This window comes from Henckelia pumila, unplaced genomic scaffold, assembly GCF_033568475.1.
Source record: "Henckelia pumila isolate YLH828 unplaced genomic scaffold, ASM3356847v2 CTG_80:::fragment_1, whole genome shotgun sequence".
In the NCBI taxonomy this organism is placed as follows: domain Eukaryota; kingdom Viridiplantae; phylum Streptophyta; class Magnoliopsida; order Lamiales; family Gesneriaceae; genus Henckelia; species Henckelia pumila.
The window spans coordinates 720,111-732,798 of record NW_027331883.1 but is presented as its reverse complement, the minus strand read 5'-3'; positions in this window follow the sequence as shown (position 1 = coordinate 732,798).

Here is a 12,688-nt window from a genome sequence, read left to right as displayed (position 1 = left end):
CGCATTCCATTAAAGCATGTTATTTTTTATATGTTGATTGTTTGTTTTGTTTTTTAATGTAGATTTGTGGTCAGAATGTGATGTCATTTTCATGCACGACAAAGGTTATGCAACGCCTGGTAAGGGTTACACTTGCCAACAATGATCATGATGATTTCATCAACTATGATGATTTGATTTTGTCTTAATCGGTGGAAAATGCTGGCGAGCTGTCAAGGTGATTAGAGTTTCACTCGAGTTATTTTTTTTAAAAAAATTAAATTTAATGAAATAAATGTACATTCTTACAAATACTCTGTTTTCCAGTTTTTTCATCAAATCGGAGAACCATGCTATATTTATGGTCATCAGTTTGAGGGTTGTTATTATTATGCTCTTTGTGAAAAACATTGTCAAGTTTTTATCATCACTGAAGGTATTTCAATTGGAGTAACGAAGCTGAACATAATCTTAAAACAAAGACAATCCCCTGACATATTTACCAAAAAAAACAAGAGAGGAAAAAACTGTTTTAAAAATACATGTTTAGAAAAAAAAATCAAAACATTCGTAGCAAATCACGTATTATCTTTCTAGGTGTCAGATTTTTTTCAAGCAAACCAAAACGCACGTTAAAAACTGGGGAAAAATATTTATGTACAATGTGTGAAAATATCAAGATAAAAAATCCTTTGTATATTTTTCATCAGTTACGAGCATGTAATATTTAATATCCGAAAAACAAAAACCAAACCAACGTATAGGTTCGAGTTCGTAAATTTTTAAAAATCTCCGAAACATATTGGGGCGGGAAATGAGATGCTATCCCCATCCCCAAACCCGTCTCGATGATGATGATAATAATAATAATAATAATAATAATAATAATAATAATAATATACAAATATTTTAATTATCAAATTTTATTAAATCTTATTAAATCAAAAATATTATAAAAAATTAAAATTAAAAGTATTATTATTATTTCATTTATATATATTTTTATACATTATATATAATATATTCGTTTATAATAGTGTAGTTTTTTATAACATAAAAATATTATTTTGAATCTCATTCATGTTACGTACACTTATAAAGTATTTATATTAGCCTATATATATATATATGTATGTAAAATTAATTTTGATAAATTTAGAAACAATATATAATCTTAATAAATTTTTGCAACAGAGTATTTTCTTAAATATAATAATTTTTATTTATTAAAATATTTTGTAATTAAAATATTTTATTAATTTTAAAAGTTAATATTATAATAAAAAATTTGACCCAAAATATTTTAGGTATTTATTATAAAATTGAATAATAATTTTTATATTCTTATATTATAAAATTTACTGATTCATATATATATATATATATATTTTTGGGTATGAATATGGGGATGAGACTTGGTCCCCGCGAGATGGATATGAAAAATCTCTGATAAGAAATAATGGGGATCGGGACGGGTATGAGGATCAGGTTTGAATTCGGGGACGGGGATGGGAAATGCATCCCCGCCCCGACCCGCCCCATTGTAATCCCTAGATGCATAGAATCGCGATCGATGGGTCTGGCGAATATGGTCAGTAATCTTTGTAAAGAATTAATTTTTAGGTTAATTTATATTTCTAGCACTTTCGTGTGTTTTAAAGTTGATAGTAAGCTTAAATTATCGTAAGCAGGTTGAATCCCTAGGGTACCATGAATTCGTGGTATTAAGCAATTACGCATCCATTTAGCATTCAATTATCTCCTACATTTTTCAAATTTTTACTCTTAAATTTGGTCTTCTTTATATGCGGCATTTATGTTCTATTGGTTTTATTTTCTTACTTTTTCTACTGGAAGTTGTCCATTTCTTAGACATTATTCTTTCAACTAATTAAATGCATATAACTGTCTTCCTCTGCTTCTATTAAAATAAATAAATTATACGAAAAACAAAAACAGAAGGAAAAATTTTTTTAAGCCAAATTTCAAAACCAACCATTATTGCATAGTTTTACATTGTCAAAGTGACAATAATCACACAAAGAATACCACTGGGATTTCTTCTGTTTTCGCAGAAACAATGTCGTTCATCATTTGAAAAAGTAATGTCTATTTCTTACATATTAATTTTCTTCGTTAACATTACAGCAAATAAAAGTATGAGAATTCTCAGCATCAAATTTCATCATGATATATAAATTTTTCTCTCTCTTCCAGCTTAGATTTATCGGGAATCTTCCAATTAAGTTCGTGCTTTTCTTTCAGGTAGGAAGCACTTTTTGAAAAATTAAAAATGGCTCTGCACCCAAGAAAAACCTGGAAAACCCTGCCTTCGTTACCAACATCACAAGTGCATACACTCCTAGAAAAGTCATTCATGTCGGTGAAAATGGTAGGTCAATCAACGCACTCCGCATTCCATTTAAGCATGTTATTTTTGATATGTTGACTGTTTGTTTTGTTTTTTAATGTAGATTTGTGGTCAGAAAATTGTGCCATTTCCATGCACGACAAATGTTATGCAACGTCTGGTAAGGGTTACACTTGCCAAAAATGATCATGATGATTTGATTTTGTCTTCATCGGTGGAAGATGCTGGCGAGCTGTCAAGGTGATTAGCGTTTCACTCAAGTTATTATTTTTTAAAAAAATTAAATTTAATGAAATAAATGTTCATTCTTACAAATACTCTGTTTTCCAGCTTTTTCATCAAATCCGAGAACCATGCTATCTTTATGGTCATCGGTTTGGGGGTTGTTATTGTTATGCTCTTTGTAAAAAAACATTGTCAAGTTGTTATCATTACTGAAGGTATTTCAATTGGAGTAACAAAGCTGAACATAATCTTAAATCAAAGACAATCCCCTGACATATTTACCAAACAAAACAAGAGAGAAAAAAAATTGTTTTAAAAATACATGTTTAGAAAAAAAATCAAAACATTCGTAGAAAATCACGTATTATCTTTTTAGGTGTCAAATTTTTTTTCAGGCAAACCAAAACGCACATTAAAAACTTGTCGAAAATATTTATGTACAATGTGTGAAAATATGAAGATAAAACATCCTTTGTATATTTTTCATCGTTTACGATCATGTAATATTTAATATCTGAAAAAAAAAACAAAACCTACGTATAGGTTCGAGTTCGTGGATTTTTAAAAATCTGCGAAACATATTGGGGCGGGTATCCCCATCCCCATCCCCATCCCCAAACCCGTATCGATAATAATAATAATAATAATAATAATAATAATAATAATAATAATAATAATAATAATAATAATAATAATAATAATAATAATATACAAATATATTAATTATCAAATTTTAATAATTTTTTTTAAATCTGAAATATTATAAAAAAAATTAAAAATAAAAGTATTATTATTATTTAATTTATATGTATTTTTATACATTATATATAATACATCCGTTTATGATAATATAGTTTTTTATAACATAAAAATATTATTTGAATCTTATTCATGTTACGTACATTTATAAAATATTTATATTAGGCTATATATATATATATAATTAATTTCGAGAAATTTAAAAACAATATATAATCTTAATAAATTTTTGTAACATAGTATTTTATTTAATATAATAATTTTGATTTATAAAGTTAATGGTATATTAATGTATTTGACTAATTAGAGTAATTAATGTATTAAAAGTATTAATGTATTTTATTTAAATTGGGAGTTTTTAAATTATGTTTTTATGATATATTAATGTATTTGACTAATTAGAGTAATTATAAGTTAAGTATACACTAAATTACACCCTAAATATACCCTTATCCCACGCCCCAACCCCTTAGCCGCCTCCAACAGCTTCTTCTTCACCTCTTCGTTTGAAAATCAGCCACCATAGCCATACTTTGGAGATTTTTAATCAAGTTTGAAGATCCGTTTGTCCCGGAGCACCGTACACGCGTTATAAGCTTTGAATTTCGTATATCTCGGTGAAAGGCATGTTGAATTCTCTTATTTGACACCATAAAAGCTATTTAAATTGTTTATGTCAGATGTCATTGATGGTTGCTAATATTTTTTTAAATTCTTGAAGATCCATGGTTAGAACATGTATATCCCATGCTTTTGCTTGAATTACATGTGCATGGTCACGTATTGATGCAAGGGAATGGTTTCAGCTGCTGTTAGGCAGGTAGGAGAGTGTCCTAGGGTCCTTAGAGTCAAGTGGTTTGGTTGGTTTGAGGCGTGAATGGGTGAACAAGAGGCTGGTTTAGATCTGATGTCATGACTCGCAGGCTAGGGTTTAGGGAAGAGGGGTCGGTTCTGGTTTGCATGGCCGCATACCAGCTGGGGCTTGGCATGGTTAGGACCGCCCAAACGTGGACTACGTCTGGGCGGGCGGTAGCAGGGGCAGCACCCCTTCACGCGGTGGGGAGATGGGATCGGGTTTGGGCTGGGGTGGGCCGGGCTGGGCAAGGACTGGGGGGTCAGGGTCGGGTCCTTCGGGTCATGGGTCGAGTTAGATGGGTCCGGGTCTGGGTTATGTTAGTCGGGCTTGGGTATTTTTATTTTTAAGTTATTAATTAGATTAAGCTAATGGGTCAGTTCTAAATATACTAAACACGATTTCTTATTTTGTAGGTCTGGAGGTTCTTTCGTTCCATATTCCCACATTTGTTGTTAGTCCTTGGTTTTTACACTCTTGAGTTCTGATATAAGTTGACTTTTTTTTTCCACATTGTCATTTTTCATATATTTTCACTCAATGAACCATACAAGAACAAATGTGGTGTTGTACGTAGGTCACAAACATAAGTTTTATGCAAACGTTCACCAATTATATAGTTGTTTTTTGCTTAATTTTTGTAATATTCGTTATATACGCATATCGGTTGAGTTTGTATTTTGGATTTGAAATGATATTCATCTATTCATGATTTCATCTTAATTATTTGGTGGACTCCTACCAAAGAATCGTGTATGTATCAATGAGAGTTCTCGCATGCTACTCATGTGTAGATGCAAACTCCGTACAAATACGAGAGAGAAATGGATATAATTATTGAATATGTTTCCACTTCATCGAAAAAAAAAATCTTCATCATCTTTATTATCCTCGCATTACATAACCTTTTGTTCTTGGGTTAATGTGCAGTTATGTCGCAATTTCGTCTTCAATACAACTTTCCAATGAGATACTTCTTAAATCTTTTGAAAATTTTGTAAAGGGCAGAATCACTTTTTTTTTATTTAAAAAAATGTATTTTCAAGCACTAACTAACATTTTTATGCAAAAAGGTTGAGAATTTTTTTTAATTTTTAATATTATATGGGAGTGGAGTCGAAATTTAATATCCCATGAGTGGTTTTACCACATACTTAAACTCAATTCGAGTTTATTAACGAGAACCAAGCTCGGTTCAGCTGTAGGGGGTAAGAATAAAGATCGACCCATGATAGTGGATGGTGGAGGCAAGACATGTTCGAGTTGTAGTACACCCACAGTAGCCAAGTCAGTGACAATGGTAAAGATGAACTAAGAGCTGTGCTAAGAAGTTAAAGATGATCGCTTAGGAGTTGAAAAGCCAAGGATAGGGATGACAATTATTCCCGCGGGTTCAGGTACCCGCAGGGAAAACCCGAAACGGGGCTAATTTGGGGAGTATTTTCGGGTATGAATTCGAGTTTGTGGATTTTTAAAAATCACTGAAACATATTGGGGCGGGTATGGGTATGCTATCCCATCCCCGAACCCGCCCCGATAATAATAATAATAATAATAATAATATACAAATATTTTAATTATCAAATTTTATTAAATCTAAAATATAATAAAAAATTAAAATTAAAAGAATTATTATTTTGTTTATATAAATTTTTATACATTATATATAATACATCTGTTTATGATAGCATAGTTTTTTATAACATAAAAATATTATTTGAATCTCATTCATGTTACGTACGCTTTTACAGACAAGCTGCTGCTTCTCTTTTCTTAGTCCCATCACCATTATCTTAGAGAGGTATGTACAATTATATATATATATATATATATATATATATATATATATATATATATATATATATATATGAATCATCGATCTAGCACGTAGTCTGCAGATCATCGATGCGTATCATTTATTTAATTGATGAACAATATGCTATATATGTTGTAACATATGATCACGTTCATAGAGTCTTAATTAATTTGGTGTGCATGTTTTAATTGCAGGGGCCATGGATTGTGATGTTTGAGTCCCGCTCCCATGTGATGTTCAAACTACCCCGAATCAGAATCGACAGATGGGACGAGAGCAACTCGTCGAGGAACTCCTCGTCGTGAGTTGAGAAAGTAATTTCTCCTGATTTTCCACTTGGTGGTGGCAAACGTTGACATATGATATGCAGATGACGATCCACAATATGAATCGATTGGTCGGAAAAGGACAACACCTCACTGTGTCCGTCTTTGTGAAGACAAATAGCGTTTCACAAGCAACAACCTCTGTTTTTCCTTGAGTTTTTGTGTGTGTTGATGAATACAGAACTTATGGTCAAATCACGCCATGTTTTGGAAACGCACCTGAATTTTAGTATAGATTTCACCGACAGACGTATCAACACTTCGATGATCAAATCCATCGATAGCGATTGATCTGCCATTGTTATGTCAGTCTAGTTAATTTTATTTATCTTTTTTGTGGGGGATGATTGTCTATTTATATGATTCTTAAAGAGACCTTTTCAAATTTTTACTCTTAAATTTGGTCTTCTTTATATGCGGCCTTTATGTTTTATTGCCTTTTTTTTCTTACTTTTTCTACTGAAAGTTGTACCATTTGTCAGACTCTATTTTTTTTCAAATAATTAAGTGCATATAACTGTCTTCCTTTGCTTCTATTAAAATAAATAAATTAGAAGAGAAGCAAAAACAGAACTAAAAAAATTGTTAAGCAAAATTTTGAAACCAACATTATTGCATAGTTTTACATTGTCAAAGTGACAATAATCACTCAAAGAATACCGATGGGATTTCTTCTGTTTTCGCAGAAACAATGTCATTCATCAGTTAAAAAAGTGATGTTTTTTTCTCACATATTAATTTAATTTTCTTCGTTAACATTACAACAATTAAAGGTATGAGAATTTCTCAGAATCAAATTTCATCATGATATATAAATTCTTCTATCTCTTTCAGCTTAGGTTTACCGAGAATCTTTGATTAAGTTCGTGTTTTTCTTTCAGGTAGGAAGCACTTTTCGAAAATTTAAAATGGCTCTGCACGCAACACAAACCTTGAAAACCTTGTCTTCGTTACCAAAATCACAAGTGCATACACTCCTAGCAATGTCATCCATGTCGGTGAAAATGGTAGGTCAATCAACACAGTCCGCATTCCATTTAAGCATTTTATTTTTGATTAGTTGTTTTGTTTTTAATGTAGATTTGTGGTGAGAAGGTGATCAAATTTTCATGCACGACAAATGTTATGCAACGTCTGGTAAGGGTTACACTTGCCAAGAAGGATCATGATGATTTCATCAACTATGATGATTTGATTTTGTCTTCATCGATGGAAGATGCTAGCGAGCTGTCAAGGTGATTAGCGTTTCACTCGGGTTATTATTTTTAAAAAAAATTAAATTTAATGAAATAAATGTTCATTCTTACAAATACTCTGTTTTCCAGCTTTTTCATCAAATCCGAGAACCATGCTATCTTTATGGTCATTGATTTGGTGGTAGTTATTGTTATTGTAACACGCGGTATTTTTCTACGTAAATCCGCATACATAATTAGAAAAATCAATTAATCAAAAATTTAAAATATTGGGTTGAATGATATCTATGTGATATTATGTGAATTATGTGCATGGTTTAAAGTTTATTTTAACATTTAACCCGCAATTATAGAATTTTTAGATTATTGAGGAAATGATTTATTTGATCGCGTAGACGGTACCGTGGACGAACAACATGTTGGATTTTTATCCAAAATATTTTATGAGATTTTTATAGACCTTAAAATATTATTTTAAGGAATTATTTTATGAAAATATTTGTATTAATATATATATATATATATATATATATATATATATTATTCCATTTTTCACCAAATTAAGTCTTTTTATTGACTTTTAGGGGCTTTAAAAATTCTTAACACCATGTTTGGAAGTATGGATTTGGTCGGATTTATGAGGATTTGGATTTGTGAATCCCATTTCAACCATTTGGCCGATGGGATTTAAAATCCAATTCCAAATCCAATTCCAAATCCAATTCCAAATCCCATCTTTAATTATTCCAAACACAATGTATATATTATATTTCGGGATTATTGATTTAACATCATATTATTATTTAAATTGGGAGTTTTTAAATTATGTTTTTATGGTATATTAATGTATTTGACTAATTAGAGTAATTATAATTTAAGTATACACTAAATTACACCCTAAATATACCCTTATCCCACGCCCCAACCCCTTAGCCGCCTCCAACAACTTCTTCGTCTGAAAATCAGCCACCATAGCCATACTTTGGAGATTTTTAATCAAGTTTGAAGATCCGTTCGTCCCGGAGAACCGTACACGCGTTATAAGATTTGAATTTCGTATATCTCGGTGAAAGACATGTTGAATTCTCTTATTTGACACCATAAAAGCTATTTAAAATGTTTATGTCAGATGTCATTGATGGTTGCTAATATTTTTCTAAATTCTTGAAGATCCATCGTTAGAACAAGTATATCCCATGCTTTTGCTTGAATTACATGTGCATGGTCACGTATTGATGCAAGGAAATGGTTCCAGCTGCTGTCTATTTAATTTAGAATATTTAATTTATTTTCATATATATAGTACGTTGTTTTTATAAAAAAATTAAGATAGTACGTTGTTTATATAAAAATAAATTAAATATTCTAAATTAAGATAGTGGATGGTGGAGGCAAGACATGTTCGAGTTGTAGTACACCCACAGTAGCCAAGTCAGTGACAATGGTAAAGATGAACTAAGAGCTGTGCTAAGAAGTTAAAGATGATCGCTTAGGAGTTGAAAAGCCAAGGATAGGGATGACAATTATTCCCGCGGGTTCAGGTACCCGCAGGGAAAACCCGAAACGGGGCTAGTTTGGGGAGTATTTTCGGATATGAATTCGAGTTTGTGGATTTTTAAAAATCACTGAAACATATTGGGGCTGGTATGGGGATGCTATCCCATCCCCGAACCCGCCCCGATAATAATAATAATAATAATAATAATAATAATAATAATAATAATAATAATAATAATAATAATAATAATAATAATAATAATAATATACAAATATTTTAATTATCAAATTTTATTAAATTTTATTAAATCTAAAATATAATAAAAAATTAAAATTAAAAGAATTATTATTTTGTTTATATATATTTTTATACATTGTATATAATATATCTATTTATGATAACATAGTTTTTTATAACATAAAAATATTATTTGAATCTCATTCATGTTACGTACGCTTCTACAGACAAGTTGCTGCTTCTCTTTTCTTAGTTCCCATCACCATTATCTTAGAGAGGTATGTACAATTTTATATATATATGAATCATCGATCTAGCACGTAGTCTGCAGATCATCGATGCGTATCATTTATTTAATCGATGAACAATATGCTATATATGTTGTAACATATGATCACGTTCATAGAGTCTTAATTAATTTGGTGTGCATGTTTTAATTGCAGGGGCCATGGATTGTGATGTTTGAGTCCCGCTGCCATGTGATGTTCAAAATACCCCGAATCGGAATCGACAGATGGGACGAGAGCAACTCGTCGAGGAACTCCTCGTCGTGAGTTAAGAAAGTACTTTCTCCTTATTTTCCACTTGGTGGTGGCAAACGTTGACATATGATATGCATATGACGATCCACAATCGGAATCGATTGGTCGGAAAAAGGACACCTTACCGTGTCCGTCTTGTGAAGACGAATAACGTTTCACAAGAAACATCCTCTGTTTTCCTTTGAGTTTTTGGTATGTGTTGATGAATACAGGACTCATGGTCAAATCACGCCATGTTTTGGAAACGCACCTGAATTTTAGTATAGATTTCACCGGCAGACGTATCAACACTTCGAAGATCAAATCCGTCGATAGCGGTTGATCTGTCATTGTTATGCCAGTCTAGTTAATTTTATTTATCTCTTTTGTGTGGGAGGATTGTCTATTTACATGATTCTTAAAGAGATCTTTTCAAATTTTTACTCTTAAATTTGGTCTTCTTTATATGCGGCCTTTATGTTTTATTGCCTTTTTTTTCTTACTTTTTCTACTAGAAGTTGTACCATTTCTCAGACTCTATTTTTTTTCAAATAATTATGTGCATATAACTGTCTTCCTCTGCTTCTATTAAAATAAATAAATTAGAAGAAAAGCAAAAAAAAAACTAAAAAATTGTTAAGCAAAATTTTGAAACCAACATTATTTCATAGTTTTACATTGTCAAAGTGACAATAATCACTCAAAGAATACCGATGGGATTTATTTTGTTTTCGTAGAAACAATGTCATTCATTAGTTGAAAAAATGATGTTTTTTTCTCACATATTAATTTAATTTTCTTCGTTAACATTACAACAAATTAAGGTATGAGAATTTCTCAGCATCAAATTTCATCATGATATATAAATTATTCTATCTCTTTCAGCTTATGTTTACCGAGAATCTTCGATTAAGTTCGTGTTTTTCTTTCAGGTAGGAAGCACTTTTCGAAAATTTAAAATGACTCTGCACGCAACACAAACCTTGAAAACCTTGTATTCGTTACCAACATCACAAGTGCATACACTCCTTTCAATGTCATCCATGTCGGTGAAAATGGTAGGTCAATCAACACAGTCCGCATTTCATTTAAGCATTTTATTTTTGATTAGTTGTTTTGTTTTTAATGTACATTTGTCGTGAGAAGGTGATGTCATTTTCATGCACGACAAAGGTTATGCAACGTCTGGTAAGGATTACACTTGCCAAGAAGGATCATGATGATTTCATCAACTATGATGATTTGATTTTGTCTTCATCGGTAGAAGATGCTGGCGAGCTGTCAAGGTGATTAGCGTTTCACTCGGGTTATTATTTTTTAAAAAAAATTAAATTTAATGAAATAAATGTTCATTCTTACAAATTCTCTGTTTTCCAGTTTTTTCATCAAATCCGAGAACCATGCTATCTTTATGGTCATTGATTTGGTGGTAGTTATTGTTATTGTAACACGCGGTATTTTTTTTACGTAAATCCGCATACATAATTAGGAAAATCAATTAATAAAAAATTTAAAATATTGGGTTGAATGATATTTATGTGATATTATGTGAATTATGTGCATGGTTTAAAGTTTATTTTAGCATTTAACCCGCAATTATAGAATTTTTAGATTATTGAGGAAATGATTTATTTGATCGCGTAGACGATACCGTGGACGAACGACATGTTGGATTTTTATCCAAAATGTTTTATGAGATTTTTATAGACCTTAAAATATTATTTTAAGGAATTATTTTATAAAAATATTTGTATTAATAAATATATATATATATTATTCCATTTTTCACCAAATTATGTCTTTTTATTGACTTTTAGGGGCTTTTAAAAATCCCTAACACTATGTTTGGAAGTATGGATTTGGTGGGATTTATGAGGATTTGGATTTGTGAATCCGATTTCAACCATTTGGCCGATGAGATTTAAAAAATAGAATTGGATTTTATGGGATTTGTTAGGATTTCATTGTGTGTAAACAAATCTTATCAATTTTGATCAGATTTGTGGGGATTCAGATTTGGGTAAATAAAAATCAACCAAATAAATATTTTATATTCTTTATAATCTCACCACTCACGTCATCTTCTTCCTTCATCTTCTTTCTCCAGTCATACTTTTGTCATCTTCTACTTTCAACAAAAAATTTCAAATTTCACAATCATCATGTTTTCTCCACTCATGGTGCTGCAATGTTTGCTCCATTAATTCTGAGTAACTAACTCATTGCGTCAACTGTCATCTATATGAAGCCTGTGCATGGTTTGTTCTTCACACCTCATCTATAGTAGCACCCATAGTAGCCAAGTCAGGTGACAAGGGTAAAGATGAGCTAAGAGGTGTGCTAAGAAGTTGAAGATGATCGCTTAGGAGTTGGGAAGCCAATGATGTGTTGTGGAGCTAAGGATGAGCATATGAGTTGGGGGGCAGAAGAGGTGGGAAGGTGAGACGTGCTAAAAAGTGGGGATTAGGCAAGGAGTTGAGGATGATGATAGCGGATAAGAGTAGCTAGGACAGAGTCTACCTGATGTCCTGAGGTGGACGAGCATTTAGCCTAAGTTTCAACTCAAGATTCAAGGGCGAGGCCCCTTAGTTTCAACCTCGCCTCAAGGGCGAGGTCATGTTTTGGATTGTCAGAGGGTGAGTCTCGGATGAAGAAGCGCGTGAGTTACACGCACATGGTCCCCTACGGAGAAAACATGGTCCTCTATATCTCTCTAGGGGTGCAAACGATTCGAGCCGGAAGATCGAGCCAAAATTATTCTGTTCGATAGTTCGCGAGCCTTAATATTTAAGTAATATAATATAATTATAAAATAAATATTTATACATTTCGAACATTTTCGAACCATAATATTCGAGCATAGTTCAAGAATAGGTTCTAATGTTTCAAGCCAAAATCGAACTTCAT